This window comes from Schistocerca gregaria, chromosome 7, assembly GCF_023897955.1.
Source record: "Schistocerca gregaria isolate iqSchGreg1 chromosome 7, iqSchGreg1.2, whole genome shotgun sequence".
NCBI classification, from domain to species: Eukaryota; Metazoa; Arthropoda; class Insecta; order Orthoptera; family Acrididae; genus Schistocerca; species Schistocerca gregaria.
In genome coordinates, this window is record NC_064926.1 from 241,961,120 (window position 1) to 241,977,617 (window position 16,498).

General features: G+C 42.7%; 1 protein-coding gene across 2 annotated transcripts in view; it reads right to left on the reverse strand.

The window, feature by feature from the left end:
• LOC126282106 (glucose dehydrogenase [FAD, quinone]-like) overlaps positions 1-16,498 on the reverse strand; it is a 230,275-nt gene that overhangs the window by 75,420 nt on the left and 138,357 nt on the right. The gene's annotated exons all lie outside the window — the stretch shown is intronic.

A 16,498-nucleotide genomic window follows, 5' to 3' on the forward strand; every position in this document is an offset into this window, starting at 1 on the left:
CTTTTGGTTCTTCCCGTCGCGTAAGTTGACTTTTCTAAATGAATATACCCTTCATTGCCGTCTTGAATTATGCTTTGCCTATTGCTACTACGGCCTAACATGCTTAAGTAATGTATGAACTGAAGTTAAAATAAAAAAATACAACTAGAGGTTATTGAGGCCTTAGTGCTATACCACGTAATAAATGAACACTACTTTGTAAAGGATACATTTCACATTTATTTTCCTCCTTGTATTTTACATTCGTATTTCTCATTAAACTTCTCTACAACAGGTAAATGTAAATATTACGGTCAAAAGTTAGAAATTACAAGCGACTGATGACAGCCGAATATTGTCATGAGACGATTACATTCTTACGTCAAATATCATTTACGCCGAGGTTTGTAATGCTCTGCAAAGAAAATGTGTATTACAAGGATGTATTGTAAATTCATGATTATTATTTCTCGTCTTTCAGATCATTTTTATAGCTGTTTTCTTTTCATCCCCACGAGTACCCTTATCGCAACGACTGAACTTACTCCAAATACCGTCATTATTTACGACTATAAAAGTGCGAAAGTTGCACACGCAATCCCCGGCACCTAGAATAAGGAAAAGGCACACGATGTGTGGTTGTGTGTGTGAATGTTTGTGCTATTGCCGAAAAGACCTAGTGTTCGAAAACTGGCGTGAATGCTGTTTTCTGTTGCGTGTTACTGTGCACAATATACTGCGCTCCACGTATCGATCCGCTTTTGGTGAGTGCATAATAAGTCCAGTGCATAAAGAGGCAGCTGACGTGAAGACTCATCTACCTTGTTACACACACTTCGTTATCACTTTAAATACTTCGAAATAACTTTCCATAGATTGTTTCAGTGTAGAAAAACGTACTGCAAACTGTTGAACTTCAAGTAATGAACTATATGAGGTCGTGAGGCACAACGACGTAAATGAACTACATTACAGAACTTTAAATCAATGAACGCCACGACGTAGCACCGTTCGGTACTTGAAGCTATCAGATTACACTTTAATAGCTCTGACAGTGTAGCAGAATATGCAATGTGTAGTGGTGGTATATTCCACGAACGGCGAGAACCAGAATTGGCTTTCGTACAGTTCACTTCCGCATCGTTATAGCAAATACTTGAGGTTTCTCTCTTGTGCTCTCGTACTCCTTAGATTTTCTTCTCTAGAGCTTCTTCATTTCTATCACACACATGTTTTACTCATGCTAAGAATATTTCGGACATTCGGAAGTTACAGCGACTTTTCGAATTTTGATTAATCTGTTTGACGTTAATATCACTACGAACAAGGTAAGTGCTACTTATTATGGCAATGTCCTTTTTTCTCCATGCTGCATTTTGAAGGCATGTGTTTATTTTATTTGCCAAACTGCAGTGGAACTATATGGTTCCAAAATATTACGTGTAAGTTTTCAAAATTCATCTGGGTTATTAGTATGTCAGAAAAGGTCAGGGGTTGATCATTTCAGAACTCAGTAACATGAATGTTTCACACGTCTGACCTATTTCACCAATTTTATTTAATTTAAACACTGAGCCGCCCAGTAATGGAAGTGAACACTTTCACAATTAGGATTTCTTAGGTACGAGGACGTAACACCTCCGACTTTTGCGCAAAAACTCTTAAAGGTTTTTAAATAAAATAAACGTTATTAACATTCTACGTCTTTATTCTTCATGTCTACATATTTATTTCACAACGTAGTCACAGTGAGGACAAACACATTTATCCCAACGAGAAATCAGTTTGTTGATACCGTCGCTGTAGAATGTGTGACTCTGCGGAGGGAGCCACAGCCTCACATCTGCTTGCACCACTTTATCACTATCAAAGTGAAATTCTCAAAGGTGATCTTTAAGTCGTGGAATCAGGTGGAAATCGGAAATGTGCAAGTCTGGACTGTTCGGAGGATGATCGATGGTAGAGAACCCAATGTATCGTATTTTTGCATATGTCGCAGCGCTCTTGTGTGGTCTGGCATTATCATGCTCAAGGAGAGGGTGCCCCGTGTGTGCACCAACTGTTCGAATTCGAAATTCGATTGCAGTGCATTGTTTCTCACGGAACGACATAGTTACATTACACACGTCACACGCAGTATTCTGACCCCTCTAACCGCAGAGGGCGGCAAACATGTAGGCTGAAGAAGGAAGATGTAGAATGTTAATAACCACACCGTCTACAGACCACAAGTGGCCCATCGGGACCAACCGGCCTTCGTGTCATCCTCAGAGGAGGATGCGGATAGGAGGGGCATGGGGTCAGCACACCGCTCTCCCGGTCGTTATGACGGTATTCTTGACCGAAGCCGCTACTATTCAGTCGAATAGCTCCTCAATTGGCATAACGAGGCTGAGTGCACCCCGGATAATGGCAACAGCGCATGGTGGCCTGGATGGTCAACCATCCAAGCGCCGACCACGCCCGACAGCGCTGAACTTCGGTGATCTCACGGGAACCGGTGTAACCACTGCGGCAAGGCCGTTGCCCTGAATGTTAATAACGTTTGTTTTATCTAAAAAGTTTTGAGACTTACCGCATAAAAAACCAGAGACATTACATTTCAGCAAGCTCTCGTACATGGGTACTGATATTTTCATCTGAATGCTCATATTTGTAGTTGATAAAATGAAAATATTCGAACTGTGTAGATGAGTTACAACTACTGAGAGTGATAGAAATCTATAATTTCTTAATATGATAGAATAAAACAAATTTCCATTTCCTTTTATGGCCCATTGCCAGCTCACTGCAAGTTGATTATTCACAACAAATCCACCAAAGAAGTTGAAAAGTTTAAGTTCGTTAACCGAACACTTCGACTCTTTCTGGGCCTTAATATCCACAAAAATCAAGAAATTTAGTTAAATATGTCACTAAATAATGGATATTCGAGCTGAATTCATACTGTTGTTCAGTGCACGTCAAGAAACTCAGCAACATCACTGAACATTGCTGCTATATATATCTGACATCATTCGCTAGTGCTTCATGTCTTTATACCATAAAAGAATAATAGAACGCACATATAACAACTCCTTCATTATGTGTGTCGGAAATATGTAAACAACGGAGGATTCATGAATGTTTGGAGGTGATCTTGAGTAGCTTGTTCAGATTAGAAGAACAGACAGGAGTGGTTGAGATATTTCGTTTGCCACATACTGTAACAGAGGACGCATCTACAAAAAAAAAATGTTCAAACGTGTGTGAAATGTTATGGGACTTAACTGCTAAGGTCATCCGTCCCTAAGCTTACACACTACTCAACCTAAATTATCCTAAGGACAAACACACACAATCATGCCAGAGGGAGGACTCGAACCTCAGCCGGGACCAGCCGCGCTGTCCATGACTGCAGTGCCAGAGACCGCTCGGCTAATCCCGCGCGGCGACGCATCTACAACCGCAAACGCAAGTATAGCAATGCTGAAGAAACTTGCACTAAAATCTCAATTCGCCACAAGACTTTCCCTGGAATGGAAATGTTGTTGTGTGTACCTTCTCGCGAACGTTGAGAAGGACTGATGGGAGATATTTCTGCAGTACTTACAACGTAGGAAAAGTTATTGAACTTTTGGAATTCAGATCGTGGCACTGTGTTGTCACTGTCTGTTTGTGGAGGACAGGGCTTATCTTGCTGCATTCGTTACGTAATGGCTCCGCAGAAGACTGGCCATTCCCACATAGACACGTCCGATTGTTGCTTAGTCTCTATTCTTTTACAGTGCTGCACTGGTTGACACTATTCCAAGACTTTACGGTAGACAGGTTGTGAACGGTAGAGCAGAAAATGTGATTGCCCTCATCAGTGGCAGAGCTGTATCATGATACGTGTAAGTTCATCGGCACAGAATATGTGGAAGTTTCCATCGTCAGGACAGGGGCTAAGCCTTCTAACGACTCTACATGTATACTCTACAGAAACGCCCAAAAATACTTTGAATTTGCCACCACTGTGGTCAGATGAGGTATCAAACGCAGTTCTGAAAAAAAAGTGTCACAACATATAGACTGGAAAGATAATTTCGAGAATTGCAGCTGTATATAAATTGATTATTGATGGTGGAAAGTTCGAGAAGGAAACAAAATCAAATTAAAAAAAAATACAAATAAAAGAGGGAGAGGCAGATAGTGGGAAATGAAAATTGTTGGAAAGTTGCAGAAGGGACAGTGCAGTACTAGAGCATTCATTCAGTACTTGTAAATTGTAAAAACTATGGAAGGACGTAGAACATGATGTTGAATTAGAAAAATTGGATGAAGATTGTCAAAAATAATAAAAACGTATGGAAATTACAATCATTGCAACACAGACCCACATGGGAAGTCTACTGCTTCAAGTGCAAAGATCACGAAAGAGTATTAAGTATAAGAAACGGAGAAAAAAAAATGCCAGACCGCCAACGCATGACTTCTCTGCAAAAACTCCGCACGAGGTTGTTGAAAACTGTAAGTGGGTAGGTAGGTTAGGATTCTGATTTAACATCCAGGGCTCTGAAATACCAACACTGAGATTGTAATCCGGTTTCCTGAGGCAGCTAACAACACTGGTGTTACATTCGGCGCAAATATCACTATCAGGCATCGCAACTAGCACTACATATATCGTAAACTCGTCCAAAAGTACGTCTGGGACTTAAATTTGAAAGGTTTATGGTATCTTTCCTTTTTGTTTAGGGTAATGAATGACACTGGAACATTTGCCACAAACTACACTTTCATTTCGCTTGACAAGACACATTGTTATGTTAACTCACAACGTTCCATCTGCAGACTGGTTTCGTAATGAGATGTAATTACTACCATAAACGTGTGACGTCTACGTAAGGCCTTCATCTTGACACTACTTTGATCAATTTGTTGAATTTTTGTTGCTTTATAATGGACACGCGAAAATAATAAAGAAGTATCTTGAAATCGAAGTATCAAACAATTGCTTGTGAGGTAATTATTCGGAGAGCTACATTTTCATGACTAATAGTTGTGTAATACCTATGCGATAAAGCAGTTTAAAATATTCTGAAAGTGTTGTCCTATAACCTCTTTGATCTCGTCGTGGCATCCTAACGAGAGGGAAAAATTTTATAGCTCCTGTAACAGCTTTGGAAAACTATTAGCGTTGGTAGCTGCTGGCAACTGCGATGATACTACAGCGACGGCTGTTCTTAAGAGCACACATTTATTGAGGATGCCCGGAGTAGTTGGTGTTTCGTAAGTCAACTAAAGAATCATTAGTATTAAATAAATAATAGCGAGCAACGTTAACTCGTGTGCATTGTAAACAGGGAAACTGTGGAGGGAGTCTACAATTTGCCATAACTGGTAATTTATCAATGCTGCTTTATGTTACCTGACATATTTAAAAATGCGACTGACAATGGAGCCTTTTATGCTCCGAAATCAAGTCAAAATAGTCAGAAACAATAAATAATGCTGATTGGACCATTAATTATAGTTTTTGCTCTCTAAAATAAGAAATGTGTCAGCTGACGTCCCAATCTCTTGCAACGCTATCGAAGCAACAGTATACTCCTGAAGTACGAGTTAATTTTTGAGGATTAAGTAAAAGCAGTTTTAGACAGCCGTCTTCACATTTTCAATAACTGTATGTTCCTTAGGGGACAAACATGGCAAAAATTGTAGACTAAGTAGTAGCCAGAGCCTAAAATGATTTTAAAAGGCATAAGTTTCTAAGAATTAAGCTGTATGTGTTGGAATACGCTAGCAGGTTGTTGCAGCAATTTGATGGTATGGAGCTCCCACCTGTTGCCCAATGGTAATTTTTCGGCTCGACACAGTGTTTTGTGAATCTGCAGAACACAGCTTTGTAATACTGACGTCGTATGTCTTACGCAACTATTCGAAAATGAGATCGGAATCTTGAAATAAAATAAACCAATTCTTGTAAACGGCTGAGGCAGACTCTTGTAACTCGGCATTCCACTTTCTACAGTAGCCTAAGTAGTCATCTGTGACGATTAATAACTTATCTCTAGCGATTCCTTGACTAGTGTTGCAGCATTGCCTCCGGTAAAAAAAAGGAGTATAAATAGGTTATCGATACGTAACAATACAGAAGCGTGAACTGCACTCTCCGAATCGAAATAATTATGATCTTTGTCCATTTGTATAAAAGAAAATGAGCGTTTTTTGTTTCATTGTCTTCTCGATTCTGATGTTCTAGCTGACGGACGCTAGTTGTTCACGGCCTGTAATTCATACAATTATCCGTAGCAATATTAGAATTTGTTTGAATATATATGAAACTACTTGTTATAAAATGTGTGTTTGTCAGTAGCCAGTGCCTTTCCTGAATATGATTTATTTATGTAATGATTAAATGTTGCCCTGGCCATTTTTGTGTTGGCTCGTTGTTGCAGCGACGCCATTAATGATAAAATGATATAAGCTCTTTTAATAGTCATTTCATGCTAAAAGTATTAAAAAGAAGAATCTCAATAAATCGAAAACGGCGATTTGTAATATTTTCCATTTCATATTAGGCCAGAGGTATAGCTTTTTATTAACAGGAATTTCTATAAATGCTTACGCTGCCATTGCACATAGGCAGCTATCCTGGAGCATCAAGTCTCACAGAAAAAAATTAATCATTGTGTTTAATGGATTATTGCGTAATATTAAAGAAAGATTTTTAATCCACCGTGAGTAAGACGGATGTCTTCACGTTGGGATACGTATGATAATTCTGGCAATATCGCCCTGAGAAAATTTAGCCGTGGCTTTTAATAAACATAAAAGAGTATTTTCAAAACCATTTCACACAACAGGAATAACGGGACAGTTATTGTTGTATGAATTAACAGCATTTTCATAAAGTTACACGGTAGTGTGCACATTTAACTTACGCAGTCTCTCCTACAGGCTGAACATTCATTTACACCACAACAAGATTTATTGACGCCAAACTCACAGCTCTCGAAACAAGGGTTTTCTAATACCCGCTTAATTTCAGCGTAGTCTAGATTTCGTCTATGAAAAGGCAAAGCATATAAAAAACAATTCCATTACGCACTTTCACTGAATCAGGGGGCTGGCTGCATACTGCACGGAACGACTTACCTCTTGTTACATATCTTTGTCGATACATCGGTGTTATTATGTTGCCCAGTTAACGCTGAGATTTTACTTGCAATTTCTTGAGGAAGACACTGTTCTGTGGAATGTGCACGGCATGATATGTAACAAATTTACCAAGCAAATCTATCAATCATATCCTCACTAAAATTGGCATTACTTCAAAATACTTAGGCAGTTATCATGGTGAACTGAAGTAAAGATGGCAGCGACGAATCATTTGTTAGGATTGTGGTAAGAACCACTGAAAATCAGTCGAAACACCTAGAAATCATTTTGACTGTATACAACTTGAAAAGGTACATGGCAGAAATGGCTACGGGAAATGTTAACAACAGACGCGGAAGTTCGCGTTCGAAATGTAACGCTAGCAGCCGAATCAGTTAGTGTTGTGACAGTGAAGAGAACGTGATTGGCCAACTGGTGGTGGGGGCGGGGTGGGGGGAGGGAATGCTAGGTCGGACTAGCTTTGTGGTGCGTCAGTAGGTGGCGGCATCTCTGAGGTGCGGTGATTAGAAGCCTCAATATATGAGAAATCTTGAGTGCAGGTCACCTAGCAAAAGACATAGGCCGTTTGGTGGGGAAAATCCCACCGTTTGAGTGGACTTGGGAGAGTAGCGGTCATAGCTGAACTGATGTAATAAGGAATACATTAAACGAGGGAATTTGTAAACAGAAACAAGTTACATGGTTTTGGCTAAAAATGGCTCTGAGCACTATGGGACTTAATATCTGAGGTCATGTGTCCCCTAGACTTAGAACTACTTAAACCTAACTATCCTAAGGACATCACACACATCCATGCCCGAGGCAGGATTCGAACCTGTGACACTAGCAGCAGCGCGGTTCCGGACTGAAGCGCCTAGAACCGCCCGGCTACAACGGGCGGCTTAAATGGTTTTAAAGACATAAATTACATAAGTGCGTGAGTAAAGAACCTCCATAGCTAAGACATCAGATTTCCAGCTATTTAGTATACGTTTCAAGTTATTTAGTATTACATGTTTTGGATATAAAATGAGCTTTAAAAATTAATAACTTGCTAACGCCTTACGAGATTCAGATAAATCTAGCGTCAATGATTAGATCTTAGTGAGTACCATCGAATTATTATTGTATATTTTTGTGAATATGATGTATTTTAAATAACAGGCGACAATGTAAATTCAGTGCTTGATAAACTGAATTTTCTCGTAAATAAGTAATGAAACAGGGAAATTAGCGGCAGCATTAGTAAATAGACGTAATTAGAGATGTACGATTGTAATTAGTTTGTTTGATATTTATGGATGATATAATGACGCAAAACATTGCCCTTATGAACAAAAACCGCTTTTGTGGCCAAACCAAAAATGATACAGAAACAAATGCAATATGCGTCCAGATTGATGTGTAATATGATATAAAACATTAAGTTTATAGTTTATGTATGGTTTGGGAAATGTCCAATTTTAACTCACATCAGTGCGAGGCTATAAGTAACGGCGCCCATTTTACTGCGGGGGCGTTTTGTATTCGGCGGTCAGATGGAGTGGAATACGCGAACAGACCGGACGTACATCTACATCTACATGACTACTCTGCAATTCACATGCTTGGTAGAGGGTTCATCGAACCACAATCATACTATCTCTCTACTATTCCACTCCCGAACAGCGAGCGGGAAAAACGAACACCTAAACCTTTCTGTTCGAGCTCTGATTTCTCTTATTTTATTTTGATGATCATACCTACCTATGTAGGTTGGGCTCAACAAAATATTTTCGCATTCGGAAGAGAAAGTTGGTGACTGAAATTTCGTAAAAAGGTCTCGCCGCGACGAAAAACGTCTATGCTGTAATGACTTCCATCCCAACTCGTGTATCATATCTGCCACACTCTCTCCCCTATAACCTGATAATACAAAACGAGCTGCCTTTTTTTGCACCCTTTCGATGTCCTTCGTCAATCCCACCTGGTAAGGATCCCACACCGCGCAGCAATATTCTAACAGAGGACGAACGAGTGTAGTGTAAGCTGTCTCTTTAGTTGACTTGTTGCATCTTCTAAGTGTCCTGCCAATGAAACGCAACCTTTGGATCGCCTTCCCGACAATATTATCTATGTGGTCCTTCCAACTGAAGTTGTTCGTAATTTCAACACCCAGGTACTTATTTGAATTTAGAGCCTTGAGAGTTGTACTATTTATCGAGTAATCGAATTCCAACGGATTTCTTTTGGAACTCATGTGGATCATCTCACACTTTTCGTTATTTAGCGTCAACTGCCACCTGACACACCATACAGCAATCTTTTCTAAATCGCTTTGGAACTGATACTGGTCTTCGGATGACCTTACTAGACGGTAAATTACAGCATCATCTGCGAACAGTCTAAGAGAACTGCTCAGGTTGTCACCCAGGTCATTTATATAGATCAGGAACAGTAGAGGTCCCAGGACGCTTCCCTGGGGAACACCTGATATCACTTCAGTTTTACTCGATGATTTGCCGTCTATTACTACGAACTGCGACCTTCCTGACAGGAAACACGAATCCAGTCGCACAACTGAGACGATACCCCATAGCTCCGCAGCTTGATTAGAAGTCGCTTGTGAGGAATGGAGTCAAAAGCTTTCCGGAAATCTAGAAATACGGAATCAACTTGAGATCCCCTGTCGATAGCGGCCATTACTTCGTGCGAATAAAGAGCTAGCTGCGTTGCACAAGAGCTATGTTTTCTGAAGCCATGCTGATTACGTGTCAATAGATCGTTCCCTTCGAGGTGATTCATAATGTTTGAATACAGTATATGCTCCAAAACCCTACTGCAAACCGACGTCAATGATATAGGTCTGTAGTTAAATGGATTACTCCTACTACCCTTCTTGAACACTGGTGCGACCTGCGCAATTTTCCAATCTGTAGGTACAGATCTATCGGTGAGCGAGCGGTTGTATATGAGTGCTAAGTAGGGAGCTATAGTATCAGCGTAATCTGAAAGGAACCTAATCGGTATACAATCTGGGCCTGAAGACTTGCCCGTATCAAGCGATTTGAGTTGCTTCGCAACCCCTAAGGTATCTACTTCTAAGAGACTCATGCTAGCAGATGTTCGTGTTTCAAATTCTGGAATATTCCATTCGTCTTCCCTGGTGAAGGAATTTCGGAAAACTGCGTTCAATAACTCCGCTTTAGCGGCACAGTCGTCGATAACAGTACCATCGGCACTGCGCAGCGAAGGTATTGACACGTCTTGCCGCTTGTGTATTTTACATATGACCAGAATTTCTTAGGATTTTCTACCAAATTTCGAGACAATGTTTCGTTGTGGAACCTATTAAAGGCATCTCGCATCGAAGTAAGTGCCAAATTTCGCGCGTCTATAAATTTTAACCCATCTTCGGGATTTCGCGTTCTTCTGAACTTCGCATGCTTTTTTCGTTGCCTCTGCAACAGCGTTCGGACCTTTTTTGTGTACCACGGGGGATCCGTTCCATCTCTTACCAATTTATGAGGTATAAATATCTCAATTGCTGCTGCTACTATATCTTTGAATTTGAGCCACATCTCGTCTACATTCGCATAGTCAGTTCGGAAGGAATGGAAATTGTCTTTTAGGAAGGCATCTAGTGGCACTTTATCCGCTTTTTTAAATAAAATTATTTTGCGTTTGTTTCTGATGGATTTGGAAGAAATGGTATTGAGCCTAGCTACAATGACCTTTTGGTCACTAATCCCTGTATCAGTCATGATGCTCTCTATCAGCTCTGGATTGTTTGTGGCTAAGAGGTCAAGTGTGTTTTCGCAACCATTTACAATTCGCGTGGGTTCGTGGACTAACTGCTCGAAATAATTTTCGGAGAAAGCATTTCGGACAATCTCGGAAGACGTTTTCTGCCTACCACCGGTTTTGAACAAGTATTTTGGCAACATACCGAGGGTAGGTTGAAGTCCCCACCAACTATAACCGTATGAGTGGGGTATTTATGTGTTACGAGACTCAAACTTTCTCTGAACTGTTCCGCAACTGTATCATCGGAGTCTGGGGATCGGTAGAAGGAGCCAATTATTAACTTAATTCGGCTGTTAAGTATAACCTCCACCCACACCAATTCGCACGGAGTATCTACTTCGACTTCACTACAAGATAAACCACTACTGACAGACACAAACACTCCACCACCAATTCTGCCTAATCTATCTTTCCTGAACACCGTCTGAGACTTCGTAAAAATTTCTGCAGAACTTATTTCAGGCTTTAGCCAGCTTTCTGTATCTATAACGATATCAGCTTCTGTGCATTCTATTAGCGCTTGAAGCTCAGGGACTTTTCCAGAGCAACAACAACAATTTACAGCTATAATTCCGACTGTTCCTTGATCCAAGCACGTCCTGTAATTGCCAAGCACCCTTTGACATTGCAGCCCATCCCGCACTTTCCCGAGGCCTTCTAACCTAAAAAACCGCCCAGTCCACGCCACACAGCCTCCGCTACCCGCGTAGCCGCCAGCTTAGTGTAGTGAACTCCTGACCTATTCAGCAGAACCCGAAACCCCACCACCCTATGGCGCAAGTCAAGGAATTTGCAGCCAATACGGTCGCAAAACCGTCTGAGCCTCTGATTCAGACCCTCCACCCGGCTCTGCACCAAAGGTCCGCAGTCGGTTCTGTCAACGATGCTGCAGATGGTGAGCTCTGCCTTCATCTCGTAAGCAAGACCGGCAGCCTTCACCAAATCAGATAGCCGCTGGAATCCAGAGAGAATTTCCTCAGATCCAAAGCGACACACGTCATTAGTGCCGACATTTGCCACCACCTGCAGCTGGCTGCACCCTGTGCTCTTCATGGCATCAGGAAGGACCCTTTCCACATCAGGAATGATTCCTCCCGGAATGCACACGGAGTGCACACTGGATTTCTTCCTCTTTTTAGCCGCCGTATCCCTAAGGTGCCCCATTACGCGCCTAACATTGGAGCTCCCAACTACCAGTAAGCCCACCCTCTGCGATTGCCCGGACCTTGAAGGCTGAGAATGATCCTCTGAAACAGGGCAGGCAGCTGCATCTGGCTCAGCCAGAGACAGTGCCTGAAACCGGTTTGTCAGACGCACCGGGGAGGCTTTCTGATCAGCCTCCGGGGACGCCTTTCGCTGCCTGCCACGCCTTGGAACGACCTCCCAATCAACCACAGGCGAGGGCTCAGCCCCACTGCGGGCAGCAACCGGGGCAACCACAGCGGCAGACCGATCTGGGGACAGACGGGAAGAGGTTGACATCCCCGTGATACCCAAGTCCGGCTCCCCACAGTGGTGCCCATTGGCAACAGCCTCAAGCTGCGCGACCGAAGTCAGCGCCGATTGCAGCTGTGAGCGAAGGGATGCCAAGTCAGCCCTCATCCGAACACAGCAATCGCAGTCCCTGTCCATTCTAATCGATGTTGAACAACAGTTACTGAAACACGAGTCCGTGCCTAGATAACGCAAGCGAAACACGCAATGAATGTATCAACTAACCTGTACAAATGCCTAACGACTGCGCTACAGTCTGCTGAATTTACGATTACAGTAACTAAAACTCGAAATTGCACCTCCTATACGAAACTCACACGCAATTTAAATAAGAATCTACGAAGTAAACACTAAAGCGCGATGCTACAACTGTCAAATACTATAATACGCCGGAAATATATGAATTAAACAATGCAAGTACCCAAAAACACGCAAAGAAATTAATTAAACTATCTAACAAACAAGTAAGCTAGGGTTATGCGACTTGCTGCTGCAGCTGCTTATCCAACGGCGGCAGGGAGCACACTGACTGACCAACCGACACTGGCTGTTCAAACCAAAAACAGAAGACAGACGACTACGCGAATTTACACTATTCAGGTACTAAGGCGCGATGTTATAACCCTCAAATACTATAATACGCCCGAAATATATGAATTAAACAATGCAAGTACCCAAAAACACGCAAAGAAATTAATTAAACTATGTAACAAATAAGTAAGCTAGGGTTATACGACTTGCTGCTGCAGCTGCTTATCCAACGGCGCCAGGGAGCACACCTGTGGCTGTACGTCGCTTCGTGTGTGTATCAGAAATATTTTCAAAATATTTGGTCGTGGACTTGTAAAAATCTCGCGTGTTACGATCATGAGGGCTCTGAAACATTTTTAACTCGTGTGAACTTACAAGGGAAACTGCCATCCCTCAGGTTTAGTGGTAAGATGGCACATTGGGTAGCTCGTCCAAAACTGAACACAGATCATGCATGAAAACAGGAAGAATGTGTACTGGGAAGTGGTAAAAAGAAGCAAAATAGCAGCAGCGAACAGTCCAAGAATACAGATGCAACATCATGCAACATTATGTGGTCACGGTGTTGGACCGCGAAGGAATATTTTAGTTTTCTGCAACAAATTCAGTTTAAAAAAAATTAGAACATTGAGTGACGAGAACATTATTTCCTTTCAAATTCCTGTCTGCATTTATTAAACTTGTGACTGACTTCATTCACGGTTAATGCAATGCATGCGTTCGTTGGCTGCTGGGTAACGATGTAGCCAATAATTTGAAATCCAACCACGCGTTAGAGGCCGTAAGAATAGCACGTTTTCTTGCTTTTACTCAATTTCTTTATTCATTCAGATGTATATGAAGGCTCTAAAGTTATCTTTGCTGAAAGCAACTGATTAACTTCGCCATTACACACTTATTTCTCTGATAGGAATGAGCTGTAAGAGCAGTGTGAACATTCATGATCAATTTCGATACTCTAATTATTAGCGCAATGTCGCAAACTGTTAGTAAACTGCTGGTGGCTGTATTAGTGTGTCAACTCGTAAGGTGTGAATACATAAGCACATTTGAAGACTGAAAACAGAGCGTCTGGCCAAACAATGACACCACAGACTTCTTTCCCAGCAAGGCATTATACACTCCTGGAAATTGAAATAAGAACACCGTGAATTCATTGTCCCAGGAAGGGGAAACTTTATTGACACATTCCTGGGGTCAGATACATCACATGATCACACTGACAGAACCACAGGCACACAGACACAGGCAACAGAGCATGCACAATGTCGGCACTAGTACAGTGTATATCCACCTTTCGCAGCAATGCAGGCTGCTATTCTCCCATGGAGACGATCGTAGAGATGCTGGATGTAGTCCTGTGGAACGGCTTGCCATGCCATTTCCACCTGGCGCCTCAGTTACACCAGCGTTCGTGCTGGACGTGCAGACCGCGTGAGACGACGCTTCATCCAGTCCCAAACATGCTCAATGGGGGACAGATCCGGAGATCTTGCTGGCCAGGGTAGTTGACTTACACCTTCTAGAGCACGTTGGGTGGCACGGGATACATGCGGACGTGCATTGTCCTGTTGGAACAGCAATTTCCGTTGCCGGTCTAGGAATGGTAGAATGATGGGTTCCATGACGGTTTGGATGTACCGTGCACTATTCAGTGTCCCCTCGACGATCACCAGAGGTGTACGGCCAGTGTAGGAGATCGCTCCCCACACCATGATGCCGGATGTTGGCCCTGTGTGCCTCGGTCGTATGCAGTCCTGATTGTGGCGCTCACCTGCACGGCGCCAAACACGCATACGACCATCATTGGCACCAAGGCAGAAGCGACTCTCATCGCTGAAGACGACACGTCTCCATTCGTCCCTCCATTCACGCCTGTCGCGACACCACTGGAGGCGGGCTGCACGATGTTGGGGCGTGAGCGGAAGACGGCCTAACGGTGTGCGGGACCGTAGCCCAGCTTCATGAAGACGGTTGCGAATGGTCCTCGCCGATACCCCAGGAGCAACAGTGTCCCTAATTTGCTGGGAAGTGGCGGTGCGGTCCCGTACGGCACTGCGTAGGATCCTACGGTCTTGGCGTGCATCCGTGCGTCGCTGCGGTCCGGTCCCAGGTCGACGGGCACGTGCACCTTCCGCCGACCACTGGCGACAACATCGATGTACTGTGGAGACCTCACGCCCCACGTGTTGAGCAATTCGGCGGTACGTCCACCCGGCCTCCCGCATGCCCACTATACGCCCTCGCTCAAAGTCCGCCAACTGCACATACGGTTCACGTCCACGCTGTCGCGGCATGCTACCAGTGTTAAAGACTGCGATGGAGCTCCGTATGCCACAGCAAACTGACTGACACTGACGGCGGCGGTGCACAAATGCTGCGCAGCTAGCGCCATTCGACGGCCAACACCGCGGTTCCTGGTGTGTCCGCTGTGCCGTGCGTGTGATCATTGCTTGTACAGCCCTCTCGCAGTGTCCGGAGCAAGTATGGTGGGTCTGACACACCGGTGTCAATGTGTTCTTCTTTCCATTTCCAGGAGTGTAGATGTGAGAGGAGCGTCAGCTTGTTTGCCACTGATAATACTCATGGGACAGCTCACAGCTATGACCGAGGTGAAATGAAATTTACTACCCAACAGGACATGGAATTTCCAGACTGAGAGAAGATATCACGAAACTAAACATTATTCAGGAATGGTTTCAGCAGGAAAGTTCTTGACAAATCTATTCTTAATTTAGCATAGGAAAAGATGACTTTAGGAAAGGGGAATGGATAGTCCAACTAGTAATTCGACTGGTGGCTCGAAGAATACAAACTGGCCAATTAAACGTAAGAATATGATGGAAGAGAGATTGGTGATTGTAAACGATGATCATTTGTTACAGTCACTGCCTCAAGTTCCTAGACCAGCTATGATGAGCCACAGACATGCAACTATATTTGCCTGCCCTCTCACTTGAAACCACAGTTACTCCATCCTAGGGCACCTCTAATTGTCCACCTGCTAATATTTCCATTCTCTCAAAATAATAATCAACATATGGTAACTGACACTGAGATTTATCGTTAATGCAATGAGTTACAGTGGGATGGACTCACAGCCTTCATGTAATTATCAAACACGGTCGATTCCTTTTAAAGCTGTGAATTGTTATTCAATTTTTCGTTATGAATGAAAGATACAACACTGGTGTAATATTCTACAGTGTTTGTTATTTATTACACGAACCGGTTTTCTTCTGTTACGCCATCACCAGATGCAAAGATAGGTATGTGGTGCAGGGAAATTTTGTTGGATCAACGATTTTAAACTAGTGCATGTGCAAAGTATCTCCATTCCCACAGATCAAAAATGTTGATTTTAGAATTAGGGAATAAATAAGATGGACTATCCGGTAATAATGGTAATTAATAAACACATGTCCATCAGCCAACGCTTAGTACTGAATGACAACAGTTCCCTTACTTGCGACTATGCCTGAGATTGCGCCTGTGAGGTGAGTAATATTTAAAGTTGCAATAAATAAAATATACTTCACAAGCGTAAGCGTGAACGGCCATGTTTAATACTACCATAATTTGT